This window comes from Aptenodytes patagonicus, chromosome 3 (genome assembly GCF_965638725.1).
Source record: "Aptenodytes patagonicus chromosome 3, bAptPat1.pri.cur, whole genome shotgun sequence".
Taxonomy (NCBI): Eukaryota; Metazoa; Chordata; class Aves; order Sphenisciformes; family Spheniscidae; genus Aptenodytes; species Aptenodytes patagonicus.
The window spans coordinates 98,029,802-98,048,456 of record NC_134951.1 but is presented as its reverse complement, the minus strand read 5'-3'; the positions used below and the strand labels follow the sequence as shown (position 1 = coordinate 98,048,456).

At 42.1% G+C, this 18,655-nt stretch overlaps 1 protein-coding gene across 5 annotated transcripts in view; it reads right to left on the bottom strand.

Annotated features, from left to right (window-relative positions):
* The window catches only part of DAAM2 (dishevelled associated activator of morphogenesis 2), a 218,983-nt gene that overhangs the window by 152,462 nt on the left and 47,866 nt on the right, over positions 1 to 18,655 (bottom strand). For 2 of the 5 annotated variants that reach the window (XM_076334380.1, XM_076334382.1), the window contains one exon: positions 2,978 to 3,085. The exons of the other annotated variants lie outside the window; for them this stretch is intronic. The gene's annotated coding sequence lies outside the window, so the exon portion shown is untranslated. The remainder of the gene's footprint in view (positions 1 to 2,977; positions 3,086 to 18,655) is intronic. 5 annotated transcript variants of the gene reach the window in all.

Genomic DNA, 18,655 nt, shown 5'->3' with positions numbered 1-18,655 from the left:
GCTGAAAATGACAGCTTTCCAGTAGCAAGCAGCTCATCTCTACTCCCTCACACTCTCCATCCTGTACTACTTTCTAACTTTATTCTCTCGCCTGTGGCCCTCCCAAAGCACATCATGTACTGCACACCTCCTCCCAACCAAGTCTGAAGGAAAGGGTATTAACTCCCACACCAATGCACCAGTGCTGCAGATAAAGCCACTCCCCATGGGATCCTGAAATCAAACACACTTTCCCGTTCACCAAAACATCATGTGCCAAGTGAGTGTACACTTGGCCCTGTCTTGCCACCCTCCCGCACTGCATACATTATCTATCAGATAAGCCTCCAATAGAGCCCTCGGGTGATGTCTTTTTCATAACAATTTCAAAATCAGAAGGGCTTCCCCTCAAGACAGCTTGATTTTTATCTCTAAAGATGTAAAAGACAGGGAAAAAACAAAAGCAACCCTTACATTTCAGGTTATCCTAAAATAGGGCTGCGTGCACCCCTATGCCAGAAAAACGATGTAGCCCCCAAGGATGACGAGCTGGGCGTTCTCCTTCTTCAGGCAATCCTTTTCCACGCAGCTACTTGGTCTCTTCAGGACACTCTCCTGCTAAACTACACCCAGGACATGCTGTGAGTAAGATTCCTTCCAGCAAAATTGCCCAACCTCCCTTGGGGCCAGGCCTATCACATGCAGCAGCTGAGCTTATCCAGCCATGTCCAAGTTGCAGCCTCATGGAATCAGTCCCTGAAGAGCAAGGATTTGGTAAAACACAGTTCTAAAGGCTTACCTGAAACGATGCCTGCAAAGACAGTTAGCCTGGCCTCTCCAAGTTGTATGTGACCCTTCAGGGCATTCATTCAAAACAGGGATTAATTGAAGAGAACATCTCAATTAGTTGATGCTTTTTCTGTTCAACTGCATGCCATAAAAGGAACAATTTACTATTTAGAGGAAATGCAGGAAATCCTTTCTCTAAATGCACTGATCTTATCAGTCTGCTCTGCAGCCTAGCCGCCTTCACCACTGTTGCGTACAAGAAGAGGATTATACATATAATCTGCAAACTTCACTTGCCATGTGTGTACAAGACACACTTGAATTTCAATAATTAGAATTTAATTTTAAAGAGAGTTTGGCCCTTGCCATTAAGAGCAGATTTTCACAAAGCTATACAGCTTCCATTTCAGTGCAAACCAGGAGGCAAATTTCCAGAAAGAGTGCAGCTTATTGAACAGAGCTGATCAAAAGGAGAAGGAACTCTCTTGAAAAAGAAAAAAATAATTTGGAAAAGCAGCAAGCTATTTTAGTGTTGGAAATTCTATAGATGCCTTTTGAGATGATTTAAAAAAAAAAAAGAAAAGAAAAAACAAAGACATTTCCCCTTTCACCAATATCTTTTCCCCTTCTACTGAGCCCAAAAGAAATAAATAGAACAAAGAAAGAATTTAGAAAAATCTATCACCGTTGATTGCATAGCATTCAGCAACATAAGAAAAAAAAGGAAGAAGGAAAGAGTTACAAATAAATACATGTTTCTGGTGTGATTTATCACAAATTTTGAAATATCCAGCTCTCATGAGAATGTGGAAATATTTGGGAAACACTATTTTTTCTTCAAAATTTGGCAATTCTGAGAACAGACCTTTTCATGGGAAAATCTTAATGGGAAAACTTGCATGAGACATACTGAGCTCTTTCGAAAGTCTAACCAGCAATGTCAGTAAGGGAGACAAACGCTTACCAAGATCTAGTCTGTCTTCTCAGAATAGTCACTCAAACAGCCAAGTGATTATCCTCTCCAACTTCAACACCTGTAGGCTATTACCAGCTGCGGTCCTTCAGCAACAGCAATCATTTAACTGCTAGTTTGGTCAGGAATATGGAGTTCTACTTTACCCCTGAGCTGCCTCATCTACTCTGAACAGGTAGTATAGCACAACAGTAGGAGACAGAATAAACAAGACCCACTGGGCTAGTTGCCTTGTGCCGTAACATACAGTGGGAAAAGTAACAGCAGATCTCCACCTGACTTGCTGGACAAGTGTGTGAAGCATGGACAGCAACTCAGCAGTCAAAGATCCCTTCTTTTGCTGAGCAATTTTGAATGGTACAATGCTTGGGGAAAAAAATACTTTAAAGGATCATAAGTACAAATACATATGAATGCCCTATATCAATCATTGTCAAAGGGACAGCAGAGCAGGAATGTCCAGCTCTGTCCACAACCTGATACGCTCCCTTTTAGATCTGCTCAAACCTTCTCACTTTTCAATTCCCATTTCAAAAAACAAGCAAAACAAAAAAGAAACATTCCACAATTTTAAGGCACACGTGGAAGGTACTGCAGATTGGAACATAGCAAGCTAAGTGGCACTGTGCAGTGATAAGAAGAGAAAAGCAACGCAGGAGGATATTTCCACGTGTTCGCTGCACAACAAGTGAATACAGGCTGGAAGCATGAAGGATGTGAAAGAAGGCAGTGTAAAACTCTGGCCTCAGGTTTATTTGGCTTCCACTGGCCTCAGTGAGACTTACACTCACAAATCTGATAGACAATCTTATGAACTATAAAGCTGAAAGGGTTGTACCAATCAGCTAGTCTGACCTCATGCATAGCACAGGCCACAGAATTGCCATAAATTAATTCCTGCCTGAAGGAGAATATAACTTTTCAATAGGCATCTCATTTGATTTAAAGATTTCCAGCAGTAGAAAAATGTACCACAACCCTCAGTAAACCGTCTCTCACTTTAGAAATTCGTGCTGCATCTGCCAAGTTACAATTCCCAGACCCTGGGCCCTGACTTACTTTTCCTAGATTGAAGAACACTATCGCCAAATATTCTCTGTATAGCTAATTATAAATGGTGATCAACAAGTCACCTTTTAAGCACCTCTATAAATAATTACAGGATAAGCTTTTGAGTCTCATCCATCAATACCCAGGATTAATCAATGTTAAATTCAGCAACTTTCCATTTACTACCTCTGCAGCAGTCTGTCACATGTACAATGGTCACTTGAAAAACAGCTAGTTCTTGGATCGAAGGAGTTCTTCAAGTTTAAAACAGCAGAAGTTATGTCTCATGGCAACCTGGCAAGACACAAGGATATCACAATACAGGTATGAAGAGAATGCTGGTCTGCTTACAATCATACAGCAAGTAAGCGGCAGAGCCCAGAGTAATGCCAGTTAATTCTGATTTTAAATCCTGGTCCTTTTTCACAATGCCATCTTCCTGCACGACACAAGACAGAAGCTATTCTAAAAACAAACTGAAAAACACACATCCTGGAATCTCTCCAGATTTAGAGCAAGGTTTTTGAGCTATTTGCAAGCAACTGAAAGTAATATAGAAAAAATCTTGGGATCTGCATAATAGTATCCTTCCTGATTATTCCAAGACATAGAAAACATACCAAGCAAATGAAACTCTTAAGTCTGCACCCACAGCAGGCCCACTCACAGATTCTTGTTCTTTTGCAACTTCAGAGGTGCTTGGTAAGACCAGTTTCAGCAGCCTACTGAGGCTTTACTATCAATTTGATTTCTAAGAACTAAATAGTCAACAAATTATCTTAGTTCCAATTTTAAGTCTCTCCTGCAAATTCCAGTTTGCTAATGTAAACACGATAAAAAAAAAAACAACTTTAAAAACAAAATATTTGGAAGTCAGTTTCCCTTCTTTACTAGCTGCCAAGAGCAGAGTTCAGGGCTCTGTGCTTCTCGAGTTGATGAAATCATTAACACCTACAGCAGCGTCAGGAATGTAACTCTGCCCTCAGGACTTGGTAAGTAATAAGAAACCGGTGTCAGTTTCACCTTTAAAAACCAGTTCCAAGTAATAAATTTCCAATTTCAGATCCGGATGGAAACCCAGCCCAAGCAGCATAGCAGAGGCACAATTCAGAGCACTTTGTTCAAAAGGCATCAACACTGGCAACCGTGCCAGCAAGATGCTCACAAAAAAAGTCAGAAAATGCCTACCATAAAATAATGCCTTGCTGCAAAATGCATCCAGCAGAGCATGTGGAGAGTTACTACAAAAAACAGCACGCGCCACTCACAGCACAGAAAACTTGATTCATTTTCTCTTTAGCCAGTCCTTTTCTTGCTACAGACGCCAGACCAAGACTTAGGGAGACCTTGTGTGGCAACATCAGGCAGCAGTCAGCCAGTCTGGAAGCTAGAGAGCCAGTGTGAATTACAGGGTCTGTATGCATTTAGCAACTTCAATAAAGGACCCCCTTTATATTCATTACAACACAGTTCTGTCTTTGCTACTACAAGGGGTACTACAGAGGAGGCATTAGCAGCTGCTCCTTGGAAGACTCAAGATCTTCTAGTAGGATAAAAGTGGGGTGCAACCCTCTTTCCAGCAATGTGAGTCTCAAGTGCCCCACAGCACGTGGAGATAGCTTTGTCGTGGCTCATCTCCCATTTCCCCGAACACAGCACAGCAGGCACCATCCTACGCAAGTTGTACATGCCCCTTTCCATTTCAGGGGAGAGGGAGCCATGACTGGAAGTTCAATACTGTTCTCATGCCATTCATTTATTTAGGCCTGCCTAAGAAATACAGCTGGCTTTCTAGTGCATCAAACCACTTAAACCAACACTTCCCTGACGGTGCTACCTCCCATCCACGCCCTCTGGGCTTTAGGGCTGGAGCAAGAGATGCTACATGGCCCCCTCTCTGCTACCTTCATGTTCCTCAGCTGAATTCACTCTTGTGTTATAAGGTACAGGGGAAAATAAATACCACAGTGATAAGCTGCCATTTATTCTGTATACATTTCAAGCTCAAGGCAAACTCTCTCTACATCTTTCATCCCGTTAGGATGGAACGCTCAGAGCATCCTAACATGCCAAATGTCCTGCAAGTTGCTGTCTATATTGATGTACTTCTTCTGACACTAGTGCTATGTTTTTTTCCTCCCTGTAAACATACGTCAGATACCCTTCCTGAAAACACCCGCTGTGACGCGTGGTCCAGTGCACTGCTGGTACCATATGCCAATCCCCCTGTAAAATTCACTTCCTTGTGTCCTACCAATAGCCCAAGAGTCCAGGATTTTCAGTCATTTCCTGTCCCTTGGATTAGCATCCAACGATGTCCTGTTTACATTTCAGGGCTGTGGTGGAAATAAACACCATAATGTCAGGACATTCCATCAGCAGGATTCCAGTGCAACCATGCTGAGCTGCGAGCAGGATGCTGAACCAACTGTGGTCTGACTTTTTATTTTATCTTCTTTCCTCTTCCTTATACTTCCGTTACCTAACCAAACTACCAGAGGGCGCCTTCTAGTGAGTCAGTCCACGCAAGTAGTGAACACACTGGAAGGGTCTTTACAATCGCAAAATTACTAAATCAAGGGAATTAGCAAGTAAGCAAATAAACACAACAAGCAAGGAAGGGGTACTGGATCACAAAAAGGATTTTATTTCTTTAGTAAACAGAATTTCAAAGCAACATAATCATCCCTGCATCCGGCAGATGACAAAATTGAGACATGGACAAGGCAAAGCCATTTCCTGGTTAGATGGTTGTAAGGACTAAATTGGTCCTTACCAAAATTCTGCTGTCAACTACGGTAGCAGTAAAACTAAAGGTAAGTCAAAATTTAATTAATTTCAATTATTCTTTATTATATTTCACCTACTTAAATAGCAATACTTGAATAATCAGAGGAGACATCACAAATGCCTCTGCTATTAAATCTCAGCCAAGAAAGACTTCTTTTTATTTAAGTAGGTTATAAGATTTCCAGACTAGAAAACAGCCTGTTAGCAAATAGGCTGTCCTGTGGTGTGATTAGAAACTCTCTATTTCTTACCCCAGCAATGTATGAACAAATGCTGTCTTCTCCATTCCAATCAGAATAATATTATGAAGAAGGATCTTTCGAGACGCACAAACTGGATGGCTACCAAGGACAAGCTGAATGCTCTGAAAGTGACATTTTCTGTGATGCACTGGATCTCTCAGAATCAGAGAAAACAAAGGGAAAGATATACCAAGCTTGTATACTCTATTTGTCCCACTGTAAAATCACTGTGCTGGACAATATTTTGTTGAGTGGTCAGTTCAATCTAGATTTCAACTGTTGCCATTTTATGCACAGTAGAGCTACTGTACTGTTAGCGATCCTTGAGGGAATATAACTGGAAACCAGAAGACTATGCCATTGGAATGAATGCTTGCTGTTTGGGATTGAATTAGCATGGAAATGGCTTCCTAGCACTCCCGTAAGATTCTCATCTCCAAGTTACAACCCAGGCTAGAGCTGTCTTTAAGACAGTTTTGTATAATGCTTTAGTCCCACAGGTATCTCATTTACTAAGAGTGATAGCCCTGAAGACTGTCTGGAAACTCCAGCAAGCGTGATGAGAGCTGCAATCTACCCCCCAAATAAAGCAAGGGAGGTAAGACCTGTGCCCCAGGCTTGCAATGGTCTCCTTCCCTACTTCTAGGTGTCAGTTATTAGCCACTGTTCATCAAGTGGACTGGACCTGCCAGATGCCTTGATATGACAAGGACAGCATTGGGAATCTGCCTCAGGTGCCACAATGCCATGCAGAACATTTTCTGTTCCGTGAAATTTGTTCCAGAAGAAATGTATGGAAACCTAAGCCTCACCACATTTAGACCATGATGCAAGACTCACCCCTTTGTCCAAAGCATAGCGTGAACTGTAGACTCAGAACCCCCTGGAGCTTTTCCATGAGCTGTATTTTTCTTTCTCCCTGTCCCTGAAGTTTACAAGCATATTGTTGGAGGCAGGTAGGGAGTACTGGTACTTTTGCTCCCCCTATTTGGGAAGCCATTGATTTAAACCATGTGCACACAGTGAAGTCTCAACAAGGACATTATAAATGCATGTAACGATGTGACGGCTGCTGGCAATCAATGGAAAAAAAAGGGGGAGGAGGAGTTTACGGGGTCTTGGGCCAGCTCCTAATGGACAAGCTTCCACATCACAAAACCAAATTCTGCAGCTGCCACTAATCACATCAGTCAGCCGACTCCCCAGAACAGCCAAGCAGAGAATGGACAGACACTGACCAAGCCGCTCTCTCCCAACGTGCTTCCGCAGGACTCTGGAGTGCACTGGCAAGACAGGGTGTGAGCAAATTTGATGTATATTGCCCACACTTTGCCTGCCACTTTAGCCATTTTAACAAATAGTACACTAACTTTAAAAATAATCAGTGTGCCCAAGTTAAAAATAAAGTGCAAGTTGGCTTCCATGAGAAAGCAACTGCGCCAATGCCATTTATAGTAATTCGACATGTCACTGAATAGCATCATTTTTATAAATACACTGAAAGCCGGACATGAAATAACTGGTTAACAGCTCCCTAATCACAAGGGCTTCCTCTGCTACACATTTTTCCTATTTATCCAATGGCTTCTGTTTTATATCTAGTTTGCTAATGGAAAGAGGGGAAGGGGAGGGGGGGAAATTGGCCTAAACTGATCCAGCAGATGCACAGAGCTGGGGCCTCAAACACTGGCTTCTTTTCTGCAGCCACCAAAGGGCGGTGGGGGAGAGACATTTCAGCAAAATTCTTTCTCTGCAGCAACTACCGCAGAAACACATTTCCCTCTGTTTGGAGCCACTCAAAATAACTGCAGCTCAAATGCCAGAAGAATATTTTGTGCTTCCTGCATTCATAAGGAGAAAGAGATGGGAAAGTACTGAAGAAAGTTCCTAGTATGGTGGTCTCAAAACAGCAGTAGAAGGCTTCAAAAAAAAAAAAGTGCACTCTCATAAAGAAAGCAAAACAAAACTAGCCCCAAAATATTTGTCCTTTAATGATCCCAAAATGTTTTACAACCATGCATAGGAAATACATTATTTTATAAGACTGCTCCTCTTCTAGGCCATACAGACCATTCAGATTTTTAGAACAACTCTCTATACCCAATTTCTCACAACTGCCAGGAATCCCTTTGCAAGTGTGACTGTGTGCAGCACAAGCAGCTATCATCATTTCTGCATATACTAAAATAAGTAAACAAAGCTTCCTCAGGTATATTGACTTCTGTCTGCACTGCTTAGAAGGTAGGATGCCGAAGCGCATTGGAGACTGTGCACTTCCATGGTGGACATCCTACCTTGTGTCACCAAATGGAAGGGGGCAGAGGATGGGAGGAGGCTTCACACTGTCACAAGACCATGAGGCCAGGAAAAAGGTGAGGGATTCACTATCTACCTAAAACTGCATCCATCTTCACTCTGTCCACTTTAATTTTAAGCTGCTCAATAAATACTCAATGTCTTTAATTTTAAGCTGCTCAATAAATACTCAATGTTTTTAATCTACAAAGGTGGAGGAGGAGGGCACTGTACATGCAAGCAGAGTGTGGTTGGGAGAGCTGTCCAAACTCAAGTTGGTAGCAGAGGCAAGAAGCAAACACCTGCCTTGTGTTGTTTGTCCACGAGGCCCTTTGCTCCAGTGAATTGTTTCACTGTCTCCCCTATTTCTGTACTGCAGTATTAGCCCCAGAAATAGGCATGTAAACCTCCTATGCTAGCCAAGCTGCAAGCATCTTCACATCAAAACTACGTCTATGTTACTGTGTCCTCGTAGTCCACCATCAGCATCTAAAGGGACGCAGTTTTCTGTGTTGTGATGACTTATACTCATTTTCCAGCCAATTTGTCAAAAATTTGTCTATCCAGAGGGGAAGGAAAGAGACTGGTGACAAACATGGGAGGGCTAGTGGCACTGAAACAATCTTACCTCTGCACTCACTGTAGTGTGGGCAGGTTCTAGCCTCTAAACTATATTTCTAACTGCTTAGGGTACCCGGTGCCTAAAGCACCTCCAGGCCTGGGTCAAAGGCATTTCTCTTTGTGAATAGTATGAGTGGATTAGGGAAAAACTTAGGACTGTATTAGAGGAAGCTGGGCTCTGAAGATCAATTCAGACTTAAGCAAAAAACAAACAAACAAAAAAACCAAAGAGTTTATTCACCTGGTAGCTTTGGCCCACTTTATAAAGCAGACCATTTATGGTTAAGCTTTATATTTCCCCCATAAGGAAACCTGACATAATAGGAGACAACCAAACTAGCTGCAGATTCAGGAATGACTGACTGCAGTGCAGGGCCTTTGCCACCAGTAGAGTAGGCAAAGGAGAAAGAAAAGCAAGAAGCAATTTTCACTGGAACCACGGACACATGCGAGGCAGGCACACCATGAGATCTGTTCCTTCCTTTCTTCCCTTTCCGTCTCTCTATCTCCTTTCACCACTTGCAGTCAAGGCATAGTGTTCACAGAAACAGCCCAGCAGTGTTTTCTATAATAAATAATGCAGTACTTCAAAGAGTAGTTCCTCTCCTCTTGCTGAAGAGTGAGGGGAAAATGCTACCCAAAGCGGTTAGTATTGCTGGTTCAAATGCAGATGCCTTACCTTGTGCTACATAAAGTCAGAGAAGATGATGGCCCAGCAGCAAATGCCTTGATGTGCTGAGTGGGATTACAAACTAGGGCCTGCACTTTGTATGAAAAAGCAGCAAGCAGACTGCCAAGACCCCTCTTTAAATACATTTCAAAGTGGGTTATTGTGAGGAGTGTGAGCGCTATGATCTCAGCTGCCAACAAGTACTTCTGCGGGAAGCAGTTTGCAAGCAGGAACTCATTCTCCCAACAATCCAGGCTTTGACCCATATTCATGCTGTGCAGTTAATCTAAGCGGAATTAGTGCTGGTGAAAGGGGCCATATGGACAGTCCTTGAGACAGAAATCTTATTTACCCACAGAAATTCCCCTGTGGCCAGCAGCATTGTAAGATACATCTTACATGCATGTGCCAAAGCCACGTGCACTTCTCTCCAGCTCCCTAAACAACTAATCCTGGACTATCCAACCCCAACTCTCTGTAAGATTGCAGGGAAAGATTTTGCGATTCCTAGATTCATGCAAAGTAAATAGGAGAGTGACTCAAAAGCATTTTTATATAACATACAGAACACCTATCAGTGTTTTCTGATTAGTGCCATGTTTGTTTGGGTCTGAACAGAGGACATCCAAGAACACATCTATTGGTATTCTGGTCCAAATTACAAAATAAACACATTGTGTTATAACCAAAATGTGTTTTGCCATACTTACTGGATACTATTTTCCTCCCTCTCTTCTCAGGCTAGAGCTCCTTTAGCTCTACCCCAGAATTGCTTAATAATGACAGACCAAAACTTCCAGTTAAGATCTCCTTTTGTTATTATGCGGATGAAAGCCATGAGAGAAACATAAAGCCAGCAAGGCAGAAGTTAAGCCTGGACTTAGATCCTACTTTTCCTGGAAAGTGAGGCTTATAACATAATTCCCCTGTGTCTTCACAAGGCACATGGATTGTGTCTACACAAACTTTGGAGGACTCCATGCATATTCCACACATGCAAGATAGCAGCATATCACACAGCTGTCAAAGAAGCATCCCTTGTTAACATTCTTCAGCTTGTTTTATGAACTGAGATTTTGCAGAGGAGAAAAGCAAATAGAATAAGCTGTCCAAAACCAGCACTACATGGTGGTACATGAGTAGAGACACAGGCAAAGATAGGTGTACCAGAGGTCCATGCAACGACTGAGTAAACCAGAACATTTTTTCCTCTCAGTTAGATTCTATGTGCTGGACCCTTTCATTTCTGAAAATGCAATGGCAGATGGTGATAAGAAAACTGCAGTTGGATTCACTGTCATTCAGCAAGAGTTAGCAGAAACAACATCTGGCTCCCTTACTTGTATTTCTCTAAGTTTTCAAATGGAAATATTCCTTATTTAATTACTTTCTAGCCACCCTACACAAGGCATGCCACACGCACTCCTCTGGTGGATTCTTCTACAGGAGTGCAGGTTGAAGTATTACAGCAGTTCATTGCCTTTTGGTATCATATGCTTTCATGCTAACCACTGAAATTCTGGATTGACCACCACTGACAGGTACTGAGACAATTCAAAAGCCCATTGCTGCAGACGTCCTAAAACTACCAGGCAAGCACAGAGCAAGTACGTAATGTCACCAGCAGAACAGGTACAGCTTCAAAGACAAGCAGAAAGCCTCACTGCTTTCCTGTATCCTGTCATCCCTGACCACCATCTTTGCCTGATGAGAGGACATTAGTCTTTCAAAAGAGCATGAGGACAGAGCAGAGGCAACATTATATCTTGAGTCTATCCCTGGATGAAGTTATGCTTATGTTTGCATGCCATTACCCTGTTGCACATTCCAGAGCGAGACTACTCAGGCTTCATTTGTCCCTGGCCTCTGCAGTCAGAGGGCTGTATGTTTGAGGAGATAGGGTAGGGATTCATTTGTGGCATGTCTGCCTTCAGCCCTGGGAAATGAGACTGGCACAATATTCACTTCCACCTTCCTACTGAACTTAGGGGTAAATTGCAATTCAGTACTGAATGAAAAACATTTTCCCCAGGAAACTGGAAGCCAGCAAGTGTTTACCTTGGAGCTAAACCCTCTGTTCCACCAAAGCAGTGTGTTGGAACAGCTATGCACCAGGACAGTCGTCTTAGATAGAAAGTGTTTGAGGAACTCACAATAATGCCTTGTCCAGCCTGAAATCCCACTTGGACAAGGCTCATGAAACACTAGTCCTTTCCCACTCCAAGCGGTAAAACAGTGTTAACATCTCTTGCATAAAAGATGACCCCAGTCCTGCTTTTGCTTCTTAAACTAGTACTGTTCCCACAAATTCTCCTGTATCAGATCCTCAGCTTGTTTATACTGAAAGTTCCTTGGAGCAGTGGCAGCTTCTCCTTTTGCTCCGCGTTGGAGCTTAGCTACAAAGAATAATAGTCAAATCTGCATTGGCAACATCTTCTATGGCCAGGCATCAAGCCCAGAGAAAGCGTCAGAAATTCTCTGACCTTAAATATATTCTCCTATGCTTGCTCTGCGTTCTCAGTTACAGCCACCGTTCACCTCAGAGGGATGAGTTTGCCTTTGAACCCATTGATTATGATCACGTAGTCATAGCAACGCCTTCCCAAAACACTGCTGATACTGGACCACTCAGAATGGTATCACAGTGAACAAGTGGATAATGGGATGAACAAATTTGATTCATAAAAAGTACTGGGCACCAAGTTCACCAAACCAGACTAGCACTGCTACTTATTGGTTACAATATCTGCACACACAAGGGTTTATGCCACGAGGTCCTCCATTCCCAGATTCTAAACACTGTAATACAGATGGCAGAGAACAGCCAGGCACAGGAAAATGGCTGTACTTCCTCCTTCTGGATTAGACCCCCTTGCAAAAGCCCATTATCCCTCCTCAAGTCTAGTCTAAAGGCCCCTTGCAAGTGTTGTTCTGATTAATGTTCAGGAGATTATTTGTTTCATACATTAACTCAGCTCTAAGCTTCATGCTTTATGGACAAATGCACAGCCCACATTCCCCAGCACCCGATAGAAAGATTCCTGGAAAACAAAGGTCAGAATGGACCGTTACGATCATCAAATCGGACCTCTTGCAAAGCACAAACTGCAGAATCTCACCTAATAACTTCTTATCCACTATCTCTCATATAGGTGGAAACAGAGCTGTCACTGCATGGTATAATTTTTTTTTTTTTTTTCTGACTCGCATCTACAAAAGGCCAGGAGATGTCTCTTAATAGCCAAAGACACTTCATCAAATCATGTTTGATAACCACTCAAATTCTGGATCAAGCTTTCCACCTGACCCTCCTTACCCAAGGATCGATAAATGCTTTACCATCATCAGTGAATTTAGTCTCAGGTCATGGTGTAAAGGAGCTCTCTTTCCCCTATTTCAGAGATAAAGAAACAGAATTAGAAATCAGAAAACTACAACTGTACAGAGCAGGATTTGTAGAGCTACAAACAGAACCTAAGTCTCCCTACTTTCAAGATCAGCCTCATTTTTGGAACAGCAGTTTCTTTTAAATTAACAAGTAATGCAGAAAACTAGTCTTTTTTTTCATTGTTTCATTGTTTTTCATAGGAGGGTCCAGAAGGGACAATAATAATCACATCCTGTGACCTCCACTATACTGAACAGCAGCAATGAAAGTTTGCTCCCCCCAGGTGCCTTCTCACGTCCTTCCCCATAAACCCAGAATTTGTCCATCACTGAAACAGGTTATAGAATATGTAATATGTATAATGGTGTGGTAGGACTGCTCAGATATAGAGAAAGTAGCATGTCTTTTAGCATGGGGCACTACAGCTTCTAAATGTGAAAGGAGAAACAAGATCCAAGCAGTCAAGTAGGCTTGTTTGGGTTTTTTCTTTCAGAGGCAGGGGACTGGGATTGAAGCAGTGAGCTGAAAAAAACCCAAAAAACAAAAAAACAAACCAACCACAAAAAAAAAAAACCACCAAACAAAACAAACAACCCACCAGACTACAAGAAATTTCATTGTACTTGAGTGCTTCTAAAATGTCTCCTGCCTTTGTGTAAATGTAACACAACCTTGAATCTGCAGGATACAGGCTTCACCACAAGACTTCTTTCTACAGCTTAGCAAACATCCCCTGGTAGATCTAGTTCACTGGTAGATTACCAAATTGCAGTTCATCAGGTCTAGATAACTGTGACTCTCGAATGTTGCACAGAAAACATTTAGGAATCCTGCTCAAATATAATTTTCCTCCCAGCCTAGTAAGTATTTGTAACTAAGGCAACCAGAAAACATCTACACTACCACAAAGTTAAGAGATAGCTACAAGTTTGATGCCTCTGGCCAAATTCTTTGCTCAGTCATAGAAGAACAAACATGTCTGCCTTCAGCAGGATTTTCTTAGTATTTCAAAGGTGCCCTTGGCCTCCAATGGGATGCAAGATGTAAAACGAGCCAAGAACTTGACTTAAAATTGCCTACAGTCATTAAGACCCAACTACCAGGTACAATTCCCACTAATTTTTATGATGCCATTATTTTGTTCCCATCAACACCACTTCAACCCAGCGGTTTTCCTTTTGACCTGTTCAGGCAATTTTTCTCATTTTCCAGGCTGATCATAATCCCTATTCAATGTTCTGAGAAAGATACAGTCTCTTCCTCTACTTCGCTTTTGAACAAATCTAAGCACTCTGGTACTAGTCTTCTGAATCCCATTAAGTTTCACTTAGTAATGATGTAGTTTCTTCTCTTGGAAACAGCAAGTAGGCTTCTCCACTGTGCCTGGTACAAGCTGTTTGTGATCTCCACCACAGACAAGTATTTCCAGGGCCAAAGAAATCCTGTATGCACTACGGGTATACAGTGGAAAAGAAGAATGTCTAGAGACGTGAGGTAAACACTAACTAGCATAAAAGCCTACGAAAAACTGTATCTGTAACCTTCAGGATGCAAGCTAATCTCTGACAGGAGTCAGGAAGAACATGTCCTCTCCACCACCTTTCTTAACTTGGGGGGCGGGGGGGGGAAGTAAAAAAGGGACATATTTTCCTTAGACTGGAACTATGTTGAATGGCTCCAGGACACAGGACAAGAAACACTATCTCTACCAATAAGTATGAAATATGGGAATCTTAAACTGTGTGATTTGTATAGGAGAAGAGGATGTAACACCGTGAAGTTCAGTTCATCCTTTCCTCAGCATTTTCCTTGCCAAAGTCATTAGTCTTCAAGACGTAAGTTGATCAGAAGTTGAGAGCAGGGACAGTTACCCTTGTAACTGGCAAGTTACTTGTGCAAGGAATGCAGGGGAGTATGCGTTGGCTTCCATTAGAGATGAGATTCCAGCTGAAATGATTATTTGGTCCCTCTTGGCACAGCTGTTAACAGTTGTTAAACTGCTACATTTTGCTACTGTAACAGGACTTTCTAACCTTGCTGTTTCTGTATCAATTTAATATTGATTTCTGTTGAAGTTGCTGCCAACGCAAGGTCCTGAAATACGGGGCCCCACTCGCAGTCAGAAGGAAAAGAAGGTACAGTGGAACCAGGGAGGGGTTAAAGAAAACACAGAGAAGAACATTGTACTTGGCCGTACAAGTAACTTGTGAATATGTCTTGAGAAATATCCTGGATTATCAACTGTAATAAAATCTCTCAATGAGGAAAACAGGGATGTCCTAGAGAGCTATGAGTTCTGTTTTTCTGTGTTCACTTCATGCACAGTTTGAAAAGTTTCCCTTTACAAAACTGGGGGGGGGAAGCAGCCACAGAAAGCTCATTTTTCCAGGTAGCTAGAGATAGATTTAAGCACTGCTCCTGTAAGGAGAAAGACAGCAAAATACCATTTGGGACACGGATGGGAGAGCAAGGATACAGAAATAAAGAAGGGTTTTGTTTAGTTCTTATTCACAGTGAAGTTTAAGTGGGAGACTGAGAGCCCAACTGTTAATTTAAGGGCAGCAGTTCCTCCGTGGAGTATGTATTTGAAGAAAGGAGAATGAAGTGGGGCTGAAATAATGATGAAAAAACAAAATCGTCCCCAAATTACACATGCTTAAGGTGGGAGTCTGGTTGTCAGGCAAGAAGACTTTAGAAGCAGCAGTAAAGATCTCAGACTTTTTCCTCTCAAAGTTGGTATGGCACGATCCTCTCTATATCATCTGCTATGGAGTAGTCCTTTTGCCTATCTTTAAGCAACAGTTGGTAGCATCTGTAAGACACAGGCCAGAAACAGCCTTCTGCGCTATTATAGTGCTAATTACTTCCCCTGAGTTTGAGGAAGACTGTCTAAGTTGCCACATAAGCTCCTCATTTCCTATTGAAACATAATGGCTTAGCACATGAACATTTCTCTCCCTCAAGCACCTGGATTTGTTTGAGTAGGAAGACGTAACTAGCCAAGTTAGTCCTTTATCTAAAGCAATAGAAGCCTATAATTTTCATGTTGATAACCTAAGATCTCTGCATGCCAGAAACACAGGACGAGTGCCTGCATGCACTTGGATAGAAGAGTATTTGGTGGTGGTTTGTTGTGCGGGTTTTTTTATATTTGCTTTAGACTCATCTTGATACTGCTGAAAACTCCTTCGGTCTCCAACTCCCTACCTGTTGAGGTCAGGCTGGTATGTTTGCTATTAATTTTTTTAACAATAGACAAGACTGAAAAACTAGTCTTTCTAAACAGGGGAGACACCTCAAAAAAATCTAGTAGTCTGTTGCAAATGCTGGTTAAGGGGCTAAGCTCTGCTTTATCTCAGGCATGCTTTTAGGATGCCTCAACTACGTGCAGGGACAAAACGCAATAAAACAGTTTTAAGAAAGGAAAAAGAGCAAGTAACAAACCTTATCTTCCCATCTTCATCATAAAAATGCAAAGCTACCCATATGGCCCACTGCAAAAGAATGCATTTCCTGGAGGCACTGTGCTGTATCACTAACACACACATACAAGATGTACTGTACAGATATCAACTGGAGGTCACAAAATCCCACTGCTGACCAGCAAAAAAAAAAAAAACCCTCATATTTCACAGTCAGGAGATTCTCACACAGTCACATTTCACAACACAACAGCTGAGTAAGGATTTTTAAAAACAGCAAAAACATCAAAGTATGTTTAAGGTCCAGGATACATGATTTCTGCTCAAAATAAAGTGTCTGTTCCCACTGTTTAGAAGAAGAGAGAGCTGGATGTGGTTGTGGGTTTGTACAATGACGTGCATGCACAGCATCGTGCTAGGAAGCTTGTGGATCTGTGATGAAGAGCATGAGCATGTGTTCATGTATCCCAGGACAAAAGCGTGTGATTGCATGCCTATTCACGTACTCAGGCGCACACATGTTGATCAGGCAAGATGAAGGCAGAAACACAAGTTTGCACACATGCAATTCTTACCTCTTCTCTGTATACAAAACACAGATTTAGAGCCTGAGTGCAGTAACTTGGCAGTCAGAAGAGAGTGATGTTTCTCATGTAGAAAATACCACCCAAGCTGCAAAAGCCATTTTTCTTACTGCTCTTCCATTCCATGTGCAAGTTGGCACCTCATGCCGACAATGAAGTCATAGTATATTCCAGGAACAGCTCTAGCTTTTTTTCTTCTTTTTTTTTTTTTTTTTTTTTTTTTTTTTAAAAGAAGGAAAAGTGTCAAGTTTACCAAAATTGGCTTAAACCATGAAGACTGAGACCCTGAAAGATATATAGAAGCTTTAATCGCAGGACAACCATTCTCCAAGAGAGATCTTGGGAATCTGTGTTCCTATTAACACCAGCAGAGTCAAAACCACAGTGAGGTCATTTGATGACTGTGGAAGACGACAGAGGCTTCTGCAGGCTTTTATCCAGTTTGCCTGCACTGTATTAATAATCTGGGACTTCTGACATTCATAATGCAATCTAGTCGTTTCTGATAAAAACAGGGGAGGTTTGTGTACATTTCACTGTATATGACAGCATCAACTGAGGCTTTGAAGCGATGCTGTGGATCTTGGATGGCTTCTCTATGCTTTTAAGCCACTGGCTGCTTCAGTTGGAACCCAAACAGTGCTTTTGTGTGATGTGTCTTCCTTCACAGATATTAATTATTTTCTAGAGCATTCTAGACCATCTAATGAAACAAAGGATTGGAAACGTGAACAGCTACTCTGCCTGCCCAATGCTGCTACCAATCTAAGATTTTCAATGACCCTAAAACCACAGGTTTAGGTCTTCTCCAGTTTCCCAAAGCTGTGCCACAGGATCCGTATCCTGTCCCTCCAACTTCTAACCCACCAACACAATGACAGGAGCCTCAGGCATTAAAGCAGAGTTCAGCAGGCACCACCAGAATTCCAGGCAGAGAATTAAAAGCTGGTTTTTGCTTTGTAGTGACAAGAAATTATTCCAGCTAACAAATGTTCTGCAGCGGGAAGAGACAATTACTTTGTCACCCCTATCAACTCTGAACAGGCAAGAAACTCCCAGCAGAAATCAAACGTTACGGAACCCTACCACTGACAAATATTGATACATCTTAAGCCCTGGGCTGGCAACCCTGACATTAGACTGGCATGCCCTGAGGAAGCTGGGAAGAAAGGGTTCTCTGAAGCTACAACTCCTCATTGTCAAACCAGCTAAAGGATGATAGTTATTCATCAGTCAACACTGTTTCCAGCCACACAGTTTTGGTGGGTTGTTTTTTTGGTGGGTTTTTTGGGGCTTAGACTGAAAGCAAAAAGAAACACTATGCATTGCTTCAAACACTGAGAAACAAAATGCACCAAATAGTACCTATGCCAATCTTGCAGATCTGCTATTGGAAACTCCTGCTTCATTACCAGGGTTAAAGTGCCACCAAAACGTTCAGATAAAAGTGCAAACTGATGACAGATATTCTTTCCTAAATACATTTAGCCACATGTACAGAGAGGAAAAGAACACATTATCAAGAGATTGAGAGTAACTCCAAATATAAGAACAGCTTTATCAGATTCTCCAACTTGATGCATTGGTCTCAATCACACAAGCAGCACTTTCATTTGCTTTGTCCTCTAAGCAAAGCTCAGTTCAAGAGCACAACTCCCTTTTATTCTGAAGCCTGTGGACTGCAAGGAATCCAGACAATTTTTCAAGCTCAGATGCCACAGGAGAAGGGGAATGATCCCTGGGTCATGCTATTTTTAATGCCTGTATCCCTGCCATGTCATCACTTCCATGCCACATCTACAGAGGATGGCAGCTTTGGAACAGCTTTCGTGGAGAAGATATGCAAGCCATA